Genomic DNA, 14974 nt, shown 5'->3' on the forward strand with positions numbered 1-14974 from the left:
CGCCCGCCCGAGCTGCTGGACGCCCTCTGCCCACTTGTCCTGCGGCTGGCTCCAGCTGCCACGCTCCCCGACCCCGCCCACCCCCAGGCCTGGACGTCGTTCCTCCAGGGCTTCCGCGCTGCTGCCTTCCGTAGGGCTGCAGGGCTCTCGGCAGGCCAGACGTGCAGCTGGCCGGAGGTGGCACTTTGCAAGGAGGAGGCCTGTGGGCACTGCTCCGCTCCCGCCTGAGGACGGCCAGCCAAGGCCGGGCCGGGGCAGGAACGTCTGCACCACTCTCCACCCTCTGTGCCCTAGGAGTGCCCCTGCCACGTTCCTGGGACACTGCTGGCTTGTTGCCAGCTCCTTTGTTGAATGTCCTGGGAGCAGTTTCCCATCTGCTCTGTGGCGTCGTTCACCTGTGCATGTCCACCTGGAGGCTGGCTGTCCTTACAGCTCCATCCCCACCTGGGGACTGTCAGCAGGTGTGGACGGGGACTTGTGCTGGACGCTCCCTAGGGTTTTGAGCCAACTCTTGGTTCTCTGAAGTTGAGTGCTGAGCCAGCGTTTGGCTGAGCCCCCGAGTGCTCAGTTCCATGGATAGGAAAGCCCACTCCCCCTGGTGAGGCACGGCCAGCAGACCTGCGCCTGGCTCCCTGGCTGCCCGGGGCAGGAGCTCCCTGGAAGGGCTGATCCCTGAGGTTCCAGGCTGCACACTGCGGCGGTCTTTTCTTCCCGCCCTCAAGGGCTTGTGCCTGGGAGGTCAGGTGTGAGGGGTGCCCTCGTCCCCGGAGCCCTGGGCGGTCAGGTGTGAGGGGTGCCCTCTTGTGCCTTCAGCCCCGCCCTCCGGCTGCAGGAGCTGGTTCTCACTGACCTCGTCAATTCTGGATTCTGAGAAGAAAGGGGGTTTGAGACCTTCCTCTGGGTCACTTTCTCCCTGGCTGGTGAGCCCAGGGAGCTCGGCTCCTGCCCTGAGGCCGACTGGATGTGTTCCTGTCACTCTGTGCCCTAGTTGTCATCTCCTTGTTTCCGGCTGGTTGGCAAGCAGCGCTGGTGGCCGCCAAGGACAGCTGTGTCTTCGGGCCTCGGAACCTGTGGTGCTGGCCACGAGGAGCTGTCCATCTGCTCTGTCCCCTCAGGAGCTGAGCTGACAGGCTGTGGGCGGGAACCTCAGCTCCTGGGACGAGCAGGACAGTTGCCAGGGCAGTTGGAGGACATTCATTTGGGCGCACGTCAGCCCCTTGCAGTCCTGGCCCTCGGGCAGCTGCTGGTGTCTGGCAGCTCTCGCGTCTCCGGGCGCTCTGGCTCGACCAGTCCCCGTCTAGCCGTGTCCAGGGCCCCCACATGGACGGGTCATCTCACAGATGGCTTCTGCTGCCACAGACCACGCTTCCCAACGCTGGCGAGCTGCGGCCAGCGCCTCGCTTTCCTGGGGCAGCCCCTCACCCTTCCTGCCCTGGCTGTCCTCCACCCTCCACCTCGCAGCAGACTGCCCAAGCCCACCGTGCCACCCTGCTGCTGGCAAGTGCCTGCCCCCTGGCACCAGAGCTAAGAGCAGCTCCATTCCTGTTCCCTGCCTGGCTGAGTCCTGGGACACGGGCCACATGACACCCTCCTGCTTCAGGCTCCCCGCTGGGTGGAGTCCTGCCAGGGCCATATTGGTCTCTGGCCTTCTGGCAGCAGGGTCACTTGGGCATGTGCTGTCTCCTGGCCTGAAGCTGTGCCTGTTAGGATTAAGCCTAGGGCACCTTGTCACTGAGCCACACCCCTGGCTTGTTTTTTATTTTGAGACAGGGCCTTGATAAGTTGCTGAGGCTGGTTCTGAACTTGCGATCCTCCTGCCTCAGCCTCCCTGGCTGCTGGGATCACAGGTGTGTGCCTTCATGCCTTAGACTTTATTTTTTTGAGCAGTTTCGGGTCCACAGCAGAATTGAGCAGAAGGTACAGAGAATTACCGTCTGCCCCTGGGCCCCACCATGTCAGCCTCCTCCCCTTTCACCCACCGGGGGACACATGGGGTGTTAAGATGCGGGTTGCTGGCTCTCACCCCATCCTTGGCTCATCACTCCCTCCCTGAGGGCGGCCTCTTCCTGGTCCTGCCAGGCCTATGATAAGCCCTGCAGGGCACTGCCATCTGGTAGTACAGAGGGCTCCTGCCGTGCCCTCGGGCAGCGCTGGAGGGAGGAGGAAGCAGGCCTGCTGCGCTCCCCGAGTCCATTAGCCATCCTACTCTGGGACAGGGCTGGGGTTCTGGGCAGCACGCTGTCCCTCCTCACCCTTCCTGTGCCTCTCTGCATGTCCTGGTGGTCCACTGGTCAGTGCAGTTGTTTCCCTGAGTTCTGGAGCTGAGCCGGGGCCTGGGACTCCCTAACCCTGACCCTAACCCTAACCGGCCTCTGACCCTGCAGCCCGTGGAACTGACACTCCGTCCAGATAGATGGCATCAGAACTGAGTGGAGCCAGTGGACACCTGGCTGGTGTCCACTGCAGAGCTGCTGGCTTGCAGCTGAGGAGGCCTCGTTGGGAATCGGGAGTTGTGTGGGGTTGAGTGGGAGAAGCTGGTTTGGACCTGTTTCCCACACTTTGTCACAGTTGATGGACGGCCACAGCACATCATCTCCCCCTGAAGCCCGGGCTTCACCGCAGGGTGTGCTCTTGGTGTGCCGTGCTCCGGTGGGGCCAGTGTGTGAGGTCCACCTGTAGCCATGCCCCGCCCAGCACCCCTGCCCCCCACGTCCCTAGCCTGCCCTGGTGCGGGTGCAGCCGAGTGTCTTCTTGAGCTCAGCGTGGGGTGGTCACTGAGCCGGTCCTCTGGGCTGAGCCGCTCTTGCTGGTCCACCCTGCTGAGGGTGGCTGGTGGTGTCCAGTCATGGGCAGTCAGGGGTGCGGGGCTCGTGCTGGGCTCCAGGAGCACGGGTGTGGCTGAGGACTGTGTGGGAGTCACGGGAGGCGGCTCCAGAGGGTGCGCCCCCATGGCCCTGGGCAGGACCCGGGAGTGTCTGCTGGGTGCTGGGGCGACCAGCAGGTGCTCTTCCCCTTCCCTGACGCTGGTGAGCTCTGGAACTTCCTAGAGAGGTCCAGTGAACGCTTGGACTTCTCTCTCTACTCGGAGGCAGGGTCTCGAAGTCCTCCAGGGCCCTCCCAGTGGACTCGAGTTGGTGCCGCGTCCGGCTGCAGCTGCTCTTCACTGCAGTGTCCGGCCGCAGCTCCTGTGGTGGGAGGTTGGGGCAGGGTGCTGCCTGTGTCCACCATCTGAGTTCCGGCTGGTGTCCTTCCTGGGATCGCAGGCCACATGCAGTCTGGAAAGGCCGACACCTCGTGTCACAGACATGTGGGAGTCACTGGGTGTCCCCTGGGGCCTTGGGGAGCCCTCCTCTCCTCTGGGCCTTGGTGGCCTTTCCAGGCTGGGTCAGGCCTTGCTGCTGGGCTGGGTCTTGGCCCAGGTCCTCCTGAGTGGAGCTGCAGGGCAGGTTCTGATTCTGTGAGTGCAGCTGGTGGACATAAAGGGTGGGCCAGGGCCACCACCTCATCCTGGTCCACCTGCCCTGGTGTGAGAAGCCAGAGCCTCTGCCCACCTCAGCTCTCGCCTCCATTGGGAAGACATGGGCTTGTATCACAAGTAGGTGCTGGACAGGGACACTTTGAAGGGTGAAGGTGACATGTGGGACATGGCAAGTTCTGGACAGAACAGGGCATGGTCCCAAGGAATGCCCAAAGGTCACTTGGTCCCTGGGAGGACAGGATGGGGGGGCTTGCTGGGAGTCCTGGGCCCCATGTATCCTGGTGCTGCAGCCCTGGGGGCACGAGAGGCCCGGAGGCCCGGAGGCAGTGCTCAGCCTAACTGTCCACCTGTTCCCAGGTCTCCCTGGGGCTATTTGTAGAGTAAGCCGGGATACTAAGTTTTATAAGCATTTTGTAAGAGCTGAACTTTCATGTCTATCCTTGACCTTTGCTCTCTGCTCTGAAAGGCACTGGAGGCAGGCGCCTGGGCAGCCTTGGCTTGCAGGAGGGCCAGGGAAGGGCCCGGGTTGACAGGCTCTGGGTGGGAGTGGAAGCCGTGCTGCCTGCTGTGCCTGTGTGGATCACTGAGGAGCTGTTGGGATGCAGCCACATGGCCGCAGCCCTGTGGCCATGAAGGAAAGGACTTCGGCATGGCTACTCTCTGGATCTTTAGGCTGGACGTCGCTGCTGCCCGGCTGCGTGAGCGCACGGCACACGTTCTCACAGGAGCACAGGAAAGGCCCGCAGAGGCAGACTGGCTGGGATGGAGAAGGTGCTGCGAGCATGTGCTGAGCACTGGGTTCTCTCAGAAATCAAGAACTGACGGTGACTGGATGGTGGACACATGACCGTGGATGCACCCTGGGCCCTGTCAGTCACCGACCCAGGGAAAGCTGCTTCCCTGGCACCTTCTGGTAGCAGGCAGGGTTGGGTCCAGGATGCTGGCAGGTTTTGTTGGTCCCACCCTGGGGCCTGGCAGGGCCAACACGGGAGCAATCACAGGAGGGAGGTGTGGCCTCTCACCACATGGCTGCCGGGCGGTCTCACACCACAGCCCAGGACTCACCGCCACCATTTCTCACTCTTTCCCATGAGACCAGATAACCAGGACAGCATGCTCCAGGGATGGAGGTGGGACATTGGGCAGTGGAGCATGCTGGGCAGGCTCGGTGCACGTGGTTTAATGGAGGAGGACTCGAGCTGACTGTTCTTTCTTTTTTGTGGGGTGGGGGGTACAAGAGATAGAACATGGGCACTTGACCGCTGAGCCACATCCCCAGCCCTATTTTGTACTTTATGATTTAGAGACAGCGTCTAACTGGGTTGCTTAGCGCCGCGCCATTGCTGAGGCTGACTTTGAACTCACGAATCTCCTACCTCATCTTCCAAGCCGCTGAGATTATATAGGAGTGTGCCTCTGCACTGGATGCACGTTCTTTCAAAGGAGTGATTGCACTGAAGCAAAGGTGGGCTAGTGAGCCGATACCTGCCTGTGGGTGCCTGGCTCTCTCCTGGGTGCAGGAGCTGGCAGGTTACAGCAGGCTGAGGTTGTTGCTGCTCCAGGGGTAACAGACATCTCTGGTGGTCCTTCCGTAGAGCTATGCTGATCTCCGCCTGGTGTCCCTCCAGCACCTCTGAGGTGGGCACTCCAAACGCTCTCACAGGAGGAAGGCCCAGACACCCGGGCTGAGTGTGGCCCCAGAGCTAGCAGGTGCACGCTGTGATCTCAAGCTGGGCTTCCAGCCCTGGCGTAACCAGGGTCGCGCTGTCCTGTGCAACATCTGACATGCTTGCTGCTGGACCGAGTGGACATCAGCTTTGACCTGACTAGAACAAGCAGTGTGGTCTTTTGTGGGCCTGTGTCCCCTGCTCCCAAGTCACTGGGTCCCTCATGAGCAAGTGCTGAGCCTCCTGCCTTGTCAGCTGCAGGGAGGGGCAGGGGACCAGCTTCTGGTGGCCAGCAGTGTCTGCTCCACCTGGAGGTGCCCAGCCTAGTGGTTTGGACTTGCCCTCCTCTCTCGGCTGTCAGCAGAGCGCGTGTGAAGTGGGTTGGAGACCCCTCCTGCCCGCTGGCTCCACCGCCCTGCTCCTGCTCCCACCTCCTGGGCTTGGCTGTGGGGAGGCGGTGCTTAGACCTAGGCCTCGAGATCTGAAGCACTCAGGCTGCTTCCGCCCCTCGGCAGACTCTCCGCTCCTCCACAGGCTTGGCGTCAGGGTGGCAGCTCGCACACTGCCCACAGTGCGGGTCTCACTGGAGCCAGTGTCACGAAACCCTGGCTAGCCAGGGGCGCACGCTCACGGCACCCATGTCTTTAGGGTCCTGCCGCTCTGCCCATGCGCTGGCGCTGGTTCTCAGCCTCCCAGTGTCTGCTCGCGAGGTCCTGGTGTGTGTGTCTGGGGGCTCTTGGATAGGTCCAAAGGGTTCCCTGGTGGTTCTGGAACCTAGGTGCCCATTGGCTTCCTTTCAAGCTCAGGAGGTATTTCCTGTTGTTTCCCAGGGTGTCGAGGTGCAGACAGGAAGCTGAAGGTCCTTCCTGTTCTCCTGCCAGCAGGCTTCCCCTACCCGCCACCCACCCACCAGCCCCTGGTTGCCATGTTGCAGGTCAGCCCCCGAGAGGCTGGCTGGGGTCACCTCCAGGCTGTGGGCAGAGTGCACCACTCTCCCTGGGCAGGGGCAAATGATGGGCTCCTTTGAGCATCTGGGCAAGGCCATGCTTGCTTCCACTGGACAGATGCCCCAGGGCGTGCGAGGAAGGCCAGGCGAGCACCTGCTGTGTGGTGCTCCTGGGCCCCCAGAGCCCATCTCAGCCCTCCTCCATCAGGACCACACGTGCCGGCAGAGGGAGGGTGCCCCACGCCTCCGTGGACGGAGGCCAGCACCTGCTCCTGCCTCCCCCTTGGCTCTGTTTTGAGGATATGTCCCCACGTGTCCCCAGCTCTGCTGCTCCTCTTCTCTGCCTGCCCCAGGCCAGGCGTGTGGACAGGCGCTGCACGTGGCCCATGTTTTCATTATTAGAAAACATCTGTGTTCGTTTTACCAGCCTCCGTTCCCTTTGCTGGTTTTAGGTGTTTTCCACGGGTGCAGGGCCCTTTCTGAGGAGACCCTCCAGTTTGTTGTATGAGGCTGACAGGGTGTCATTGAGGCTACGTCTGTCTGGTGTCTCTTCCTAAGAGAAGCCTTCTGGAACGCCCTTGGGGTTCTTGCGGCAGGAGCTGGTGGCCACTGGTTGTGGTTGGTGAGAGGGTGCGTGCGTTTCCACGCTGGCATCCCCTGCGCCACTGCCCTGGTCCTGGTGCTGAGCCCTCCAGGGGCACGTTGTTCTGCTCTGTGGCCCCTTGTCCTTGGTTGTGGTTTGGATGAAGTCACGTGTGAGACAGGGCAGGAAGGCGTGGAGGAGAAGCGACTGGGCTCTAACACTAACCTAGTCAGTGAACTCCTTCCTCCTGGGGTTAATTGGTGACTGCAGGCAGGGGCGTGGCTGAGGAGGGGGCACTGGGGGCGTGGCCATGGCCTATATGTCGGGATCTGGCAGGTGGACTGTCTGCTTCTGGCCGTCAGGTGAGCTGTTTCCCTCTGCTCACTCTTCTGCCATGCTACCCTGCCTTACTTGGAGCCCCGGGGAAAGGAGCCTGCTGTCTGTTAATTGAGACCTCTGAGACCGCGAGGCCCTAAATAAACCTCTCCCCCTCTACAGCCATTTTTTTCAGGTCTTTCAGGTGCAGCAGCAAAAAAGCTGACCAAGACAGACGTTGGTACCAGGAGGGCGTCGTTGCCGACCGTGTGGATCAGAATTTTTTTTTTTTTAGTTGTAGATGGACACAATATCTTTCTTTTTTTTTTTTTTTGAGAGAGAGAGAGAGAGAGAGAGAGAAAGAGAACTTTTTAATATTTATTTTTTAGTTTTCGGTGGACACAACATCTTTATTTATGTGGTGCTGAGGATCGAACCCAGCGCCGCGTGCATGCCAGGCAAGTGCGCTACTGCTTGAGCCACATCCCCAGCCCTGGACACAATACCTTTATTTTATTTTTTATTGTTATGTGGTGCCAGGGATCAAACCCAGTGCCTCATGCATGCCAGGCAAGCGCTCTGAGCCTTGGCTCGAGAATTTTTTTGGAGCTTTTTGGAATTGGTGGGAGGAATTTGAGATGTTTAGCAGTGCAAGCTGGAAATGCTTTAGATTGTTTAAGCTACTGGCTGATTCTGGTGGGAGCTCAGAGGACCAGAATGCTAACAGGACCGTGGGCAGTGAAGACAGGGCTCAAGAGGGTTTAGAGGAAAAGGAGGACACTGTTGGTAAATGGACTAGAGGCCCTTCGTGTTCTGTTCTGGCTGAGAAATTGATTGGCTTGTCTCTTGAGACTTTCTGTGAGGCTGGGTTTAAAAACAACGGATTCCTTTATCTGGTGGAGGAAATTTCTAGGCAGCATAGCATTCAGGCAGTGGCATGGATATTGCTGGCAGCTTTTAGCCAAATTAATTGTGATAATCAGGAGCAGAAAGCAGAGCAGAAAGATTTAAAAAACGCGCACTTGAATCTCTGCTTGCTGTCTCAGGAGTAAAACTGGGCCCAAGGAAGCTGCAGTTGTTAAAGACATTAGGCCACTAAAATGCTAAAGGCTTTGCCCAGAAACAGTAAGAAAGATGGCTTGAGGGCATCTCAGGAGCTGGCCAGACCACACCTGTCTCAGGCTTAAAGGAGTAAAAGTGACATGATCTTGAGAAGAGACCAGCGGGGCACAATTCTTGCACAAGGGGACCTAGGAAGCTTTTCAGTGTGCTCAGCCAGGCCCTCAGAGGCTCTGCAGCCAGGGTCCTGGAGGCCTGGCCACTGCTGGAGATGGCAGCCGACTTGGTGTCAGCCATGTGGGGCTGGTTCTGCAGGAATGCAGGATGCTGGAGTTGGGGGTCAAGGAGGCGCCCACCAAGATTTCAAAGGAAGAAGGCCTGGGAGGCGGCAAACCGCAGTAGGGTGGAGTCCTGGAGGCACCCTGAGAGGGCCAAGTGTGGAGGAAGCCAAAGCTGCAGTGACCCCTGAGACGGAGATGCCAGTTACTGGTCCCACTGCGACTGTCTCTGCGAGCTTTTGCTTCTGTGTGCGGGTGGGTGGCCAGCTGGCCCTGCTGTCTCTCACACGTCCTGTTGGTACTGGCTCATCCTCCTGTCCTCATGGCCCGTGGGACAATCCTCCTGGCCTGAGCTGCTCATTTTCCTTGGACAGGGACTTCTGTGATTCTCCAGAGAGGACATGGCTTTTCTCTGCTGGCCGTCTGTGCCGCTGTTCAAGGAGATACAGTTGGGCACTGCTGGGTACCAGCCATGTGATCATGACCCGTGACCTAGGGGAGGGCTGTAGTGACCACGTGCAGGGCCCTCCCTGCTTGCCCCCCGTCAGGGCTGCCTTCCCTGAGAGTCCAGGCTCGGTGGACACCAGGTGGGGCTGGTGGGGTGCCTGCTGTGCCCCTTCTTGGCAGGCCTCAGCCCTGGGCTTCCGTCCCCGTGTCCTCAGGCTTGGGCAGGTGGGGCAGGGTGGACTTGGCCTTGTGCCCTGCCTGCCTTTGCAGTAGCCAGGTCCACAGCGTGTGCAGCGCCCCGGGACCTGCTGTTGGGTGGGGTTTGTGGTGGAGGGAGCCCAGCCCTTCAGGGACTGCATGCTGCCCCGCTGCCCTGTGGCTTCTGCTGGAGGCCGTGCAGCCAGCCCAGCAGGCCTCGGGTCAGGATGCAGCAGGACGTAGCAGGTGAAGGCCCTGCCTTGCAGTGACCCAGCGCGGCACCAGGTGCCTTCCGTGGAGACTCCGGTTGCTGGGAGCTCAGGGAGTGTCTTCTCTCAGGTCATAAACAGTGCCCAGTCACGTGGCTAGTGGGCTTTAGAGGACGAGCCCAGGCCGGGTGCAGCTCAGTGGTCTAGGCTTGCCTAGCGTGCACGAGGCCTGGCTTCCCTCCCCAGAACCAAAATAAATGAACAAAGGCGTGTCTTCAAAAGACAGCCGCGGTGTGCAGAGGAATTCTGCTGAGGCGCACTGCAGGGAAACGGGCCGCTCTCCGGGAGGCTCCGTGCTGAGACCCTGTGCGGACCGTCCTGCAGTCAGTCCTCTGTCCCAGGGGAGGGTGTTGCTCGTTGGCTGAGCACGCACCATTCGTTTAATCTACTCAGTGGAACCAACCCAAGACACGTTTCCATCCCTCTGCTCCAACACAATGCAGGGAACCAGGGACAGGTCAGCTGCTGCCCAGAGGTCTCGTGTGGCACTCCAGGTCCCTAGAAGGCCCCCAGGTTTCCTGACCTGGATTCCCGCTCACGCTCTCTAACTGGAGTCTCACCTGCTTGGGAACAGCGAGAGGACTGCGTTCGACGCCATGAGATGTGCGGTACCCGCCATTTCCTAACTGGAGCTCGGAGCACACAGGGACGGGCACCAGGAACCTCTCCTGCTGGACTGCCTCTTCCTCCTAGCTGCCCTTCTGTAGGAGTGGCCCGGCCCGAGGGCCGGGCAGGGCTCTGCCCTGGCCCCTGCCTCATGCCAAGGCTTTCCAGCCCCTCCCTGCTCTGCCGTTTCTAGCTCCCCACCTGGGCCTCTCTCTTCTGCTGCGACTGCTGTGGGTGGGCAGCTGGTGGACCTGCTGGTGCGTGGTGGTGCAGTCGGCCTGCGGAGCTGCCCGGAGGACCAGCCGCGGCAGGCGTGGCCTCTCTTCCTGGTGCCTGCTGTTTCCTGGCACGTTGCTGTTGCGAGGGCCAAAGTCCACACGGCCACGTGTAGAAGAGAATGGTCTTGCTGCACGTCCACGGGGACATCGGCAGGCTAACATGAAGACTGGGCACCCACGGTGACATTCGTGCCCCTGGCGGACAGCTGCTGTCCATCCCGGCTAGGCAGGGTCTCCCCTGTGTTCCACAGGATGGTCCCCGTCCCTCCCAGTTTCCCAGTGAGCACGCACCCTGAGGGTGTGGTGGCACTGTCCCGCGTGGCCCCGCGGCTGCCCTGATGGATGGGTGTGCGTGCACCCTGCCTGGTCTGCACTCCGGCTCTCCCTGCACGTGCCTGCACCCTTGCTGGAGCGCTCTGCCGCCGCCCGGCCCACGCCTTCCCACCTGCCTCAGCGCGTCCTGGGGGTCAGGCCCAGGTCTCGGTGAAGCCGTCCAGGCTGGAGCTCTTGTTTCTGACTCTGGTCCTTCCACGTGTGGGCCATCAACTCCTGTTTCTTCTGGACCAAGCCGAGGTGAGCGTGTGTGTAGAACCTGCTCCTCTTACTGAAGCCACGGGTTTGGGAATGAAGTTCTCCATGTATGCTTTGTCAGCTTTTGCCGCTGTCACCAGGAGACCGACACCAGCAACCTATGAGGGGGACAGTGCATTTCGGCTCACGGTTTCGGGGGTCTAGTCCCTGGTCGGCCAACTCGGTGGCTCTGGCCCACGGTGAGGCAGAACATCATGGCAGAAGGAGTCAGGGGGACAGCAGCCCAGGAGGTGGTGCCAGGGAGCAGAGAGCTCCACCCACCAAGGACAAGATGCAAACCCCGAGGCCCAGCCACCTGCCTGCAGCCCCGCCAGTCTGGGCAGGTGGTCTTGCTGTCTCCTACCCACTGGCTTACTGACCTACCGTCTGGTCACCTCTCATGTGCACTCAGGGTCCTTATGTCTGAAGCGTACCCTATTCTGTGTTGTCAGGGTTTGAAGTGACCGTTCTGTCTTGGCCAGCACTGGCTGCCTACTGACCCATCCCAAAACTTACTGACATCAAACACCATCACTTTGTGATGCTCGAGGTGGCAGGTCAGGGACTGACTCCTGGTGGTGACTGGGACTTCAGCAGGATCACCTGGTGTCTAGAGGTGGCCGTGTGTCTGGGGACTCAGTTCCGCCAGAGACCGGGTTCCTTGGTTCTCCTCATGGCCCCTGAGACTTCTTCAGTGCCTTGGCCAGCACTGCTGGCGGGGTCTGTGGCCTTGCCCAGCTAGCTTGACCTCTGGGCCTGGTGGCTTCCTGAAGAGGGCACCAGGAGGTGGGAGCAGGAGCACGGCTTCTCTGGGCGCTGACGTGCAGAGCCACGCTGCCCGCCGCATGGCTGCTGGCCACCCAGCCCGCGGGCACTCACTTTCTCTCCAGCCCAGGCCTCGGGTCCAGACCTGGCCAGCTCGGCCGTGTGGCTCTGCCCGACCAGGGGTGGGTTCGTTCCTCCCCCCTTCCTCTGCTCTGGGCTGGCTCTGAGCCTCTGTGGGCCACTAGGGCGCCGTTGTTTTCGTCCTGTTGCAATGTGCACTCGTGCCTTCCTGGGTACTCGAGGGGGGTGAGATGGGAAGGGGTCCCGAGGACAGCAGCCCTGGACTCTTGACAGGTGCCCCTGTACTGGACAGAATGACGTAGGCTGTGGCCCCGGGCCAGCGAGGCATCTGTGCTACGGCCATCGACGTGGTGGTGCGAGCGCAGAGCGGGAGGGAGCCTGCTGTCAGCGTGCCCACATCTGCCCTCACAGGCAGAGGACCTGTCTGGGTCCCTGGTGGACCTAAGGCACAGAAGGGTGCTGGGAAGTGTCTCCAGCCTCACCCCTCGGAGGACCTGACCCAGCCTGTGTAGTTAAGGGCGGACCGTGTTCCAGTGCTCCTGGCCTCTGCCCGGCCTCCTCCTCCAGGTCCCACGCAGGGACCTGTCATCTCTGTGAACCTCCCCTCAGGTGGGAGGAGCCTCTGCTGAGAAGCAGGGCAGTGGAAACCACTGTCCTGCAGAGCAGACCAGCTGGAGAGGGCCGTCCAGGGCCCAGCAGGGTGGGGCACACGTGGGTTTCTGTGTCTGCACTCAAGTACACGGGTGTGCACATGTGGGCCACTTGAGCCGAAGAGGATCAGTATGTCCAAGAGGGCCCCAGTCTCCTTCCTTCCTGGGCTCTGGGTGGCTGTACGCTGGGGACCGTTGGCTGCAGAGGTCTCCGTGTGGCGGTCATGTGTGTTCACGTCCTGCTGAGGGCAGGAGGGATGCAGGCCACTGTGTGCCCCTTAAAGGACAGTGCAGCCCGTGCTGGGGAAGGGGCTTTCATGGAGCGGGCCCCATGAGCTCAGCTCTGGGGAGGCCGATCCCTGGGGAGGGCTGTCAGTGACCGGGCCTTTCTCTTCCAGAGTGGAGGCCTTCCGGCCGGCACAACCCAAGGTGCGACTGCGGAGACGCTGCGGGATTGCCGGCCTAGGTTTCCCTGGCCCGGGCAGGCCGTCCTGGGGTCAGCCGGTCGGAGCACGCCGAGGTAAGTGGAAGCCAGGAGCCGACGTCTACTCCATGTCCACCATTGGTCTGGGGCCCCGGCCGCCTGGCGATAGGCAGGCTGGCCGCTGAGGTTTTACTGCCACCCTTCTCTGAGGTGGCCACGAGGAGGCTTCTGCAGCCCTGAGTTCTGAGGGCCGTCACCGAGGCTGTGCCTGCTTCTGAGAGCGTGGAGACAGGAAAGCCGGTGGTGCTGGCCGCGAGGAGGATCCCCAGGCTGAGCTGGGCGAAGGCCTGCTTGGCCTTGGGCACCGGGCCCCGGGGCTCATCACCCCGTCGGCCAGGGCTGAGGGGCCCCTGTGTGGCCCCCCTGTGTGGTCCCCCCGCATGGCCCCCATGCGGTGCCCTCCAGAGATCGAGCATGAGGCCTGCCTGTGCTGCTGACTTGGGAGCTCGGTGGCCTTTAGGGCTGAGGACCACACAAGTGGGGACAGGGGAGTAGCCGGCCATCTACGGGGGTCACCAACTTTGGGGAGCAGAGACACGCCCAGCTGTGACTGCTGGGTCTAGCGTTTGACCAGAAAGGCCCAGCCTGCCGTTTCTGTGTCACCTAATGTCCCATGAAGGCCTCCCAAGGTCTTGTCCCAATGCTTTCGCCTGGCGCCTGCTGGTTTGCTGGGGTGCCCGCCTGGAAGGACACCTCGGCCCGATGTCACTGTGCCCAGAGCCGGGCTCGACTTTGGCCACACCCCTCTTTCAGCTCCTTTAGTGCTCTAAGACTGGCCTCCCTGTGGCCACAGCTCCCTGAAAGACACCGAGGGCCCCAGCTCTGGGCGAGGGGACACAGGCAGCCCACCCTGCCTCGCTGGGCGAGGGCCACCACTGCCTACTCTGGGGCCATGTGCGTGGGGCGTGGCACGGCGTGTGTGGGGAGTGACGTGGTGTGCATGACATGAGCTTGCCAGCAGGAGGCCCAGTGTTCCTCGAGGCCCCAGGAGGCGCTGGGCAAGGACGGAGAGCCCTGGGGATGCAGGCTCAGGCCTGGTCACGCCTCCTGTCCCTCGCCCTGGTGGGGGTGGCTGAGGCAGAAGCCCCTTCTCCTCTTCCCTGAAGCGACAGTGGCTGTCACACTGCCCTGGTGGGTTCCCTCCGCTCCTGGGGTCGATAGAGGCGTAAGTGGCTGTCTGCTGGGAAGCAGTCCCCCGCCCTGTGCCCACCCAGAGTCTGTGGTGCTGCGATCCGGGTGTCACCTGGGCCTGGAGGTTGTCCCTCTCGCCCTGCTTGTCCCCAGGAGCCTGATGGGGCGTGATCCTGACTGCTGTGGACCTTGAGGTGGGACCCTGGTCACTGCAGTCCCAGCGCTGGGTGGACCCACAGTGTGAATGCAGGGGCGCCAAGGTGTCCAATGCAGGGCCCAGGAAGTCCACCTGGGTGTGGACCTGGGAGCTTCTCTGGGCATTTCTCCTGCTGCCACCTCTAGATGTTCTTTTATGATATGTGACTTCCCTGGGCACGGTGGCCCATGCCTGGGATCCTTGTGGCTCAGGAGGCTGAGGCGGGAGGATCACAAGTTCCAAGCCAGCTCAGCCACTTAGGGAGGCCCTAAGGAATTTAGTGGCACCCTGACTCAAGGTACAAAATAAACAGGGCTGGCATGTGGCTCCACAGTAAGTGCCCTGGTTCAACCCCCAGCACCAAAGGAGAAGCAGGTTCACAGAAGACGCTGCCTTGTGTGACTGCAGCCGTGTAACGTCACGAATGGTGTCATGCACAGCCATGGTGGTGAGGATGCCTGCGGTGCAGGTGGCGCTGAGGCTGGATCCTCCCTATTTCTCGTGGTGGTGACGTTTCTGGGAACCTGAAATGTGCTCAAGGAGTGGGGAGCTCCTGCTGGCCTGTGGGCTGCTGGGCACGGGGGTCCCTGGTGAAGGTGCAGCTGAGCTTGGGATGTCCTGCTCGCTCCACGGGCCCCTGAGGGTCTGTCCCTAGGACCCAGCCTCTTTACACGCCACCACCACTGGCCCTGCTGCCACCACCTGCTGTGCATAGTTCGGCCACTTGGGGATTCTCCCACAGCCTGACCAGAGGATAGAAGTGTGCGAGGACGTCTGGCACCTCTAGTGGCCGCATCCCCGGGACCTAGCTGGGGTAGGACTGTGCGGGGACGGCTGGCACTTCCAGTGGCCGCGTCCCCGGGACCTGGCTGGGGTAGGAGTGTGCGGGGACGGCTGGCACTTCCAGTGGCCGCGTCCCCGGGACCTGGCTGGGGTAGGAGTGTGCGGGGACGGCTGGCACTTCCAGTGGCCG

At 61.5% G+C, this 14974-nt stretch overlaps 1 protein-coding gene across 8 annotated transcripts in view; it reads left to right on the plus strand.

Moving 5' to 3' along the window:
* Positions 1 to 9703: 9703 nt before the first annotated feature.
* The window catches only part of Adarb1 (adenosine deaminase RNA specific B1), a 73586-nt gene continuing 68315 nt past the window's right edge, over positions 9704 to 14974 (plus strand). For 2 of the 8 annotated variants that reach the window (XM_015478857.2, XM_048803784.1), the window contains exons 1-2: positions 9707 to 10697; positions 12589 to 12710. The gene's annotated coding sequence lies outside the window, so the exon portion shown is untranslated. Of the gene's footprint in view, positions 10698 to 12588; positions 12711 to 14974 lie in introns of all 8 variants that reach the window. The other 6 variants (XM_048803787.1, XM_015478858.2, XM_048803785.1 and 3 more) reach the window with 6 other exon arrangements.

This window comes from Marmota marmota, unplaced genomic scaffold, assembly GCF_001458135.2.
Source record: "Marmota marmota marmota unplaced genomic scaffold, marMar, whole genome shotgun sequence".
Lineage (NCBI taxonomy): Eukaryota > Metazoa > Chordata > Mammalia > Rodentia > Sciuridae > Marmota > Marmota marmota.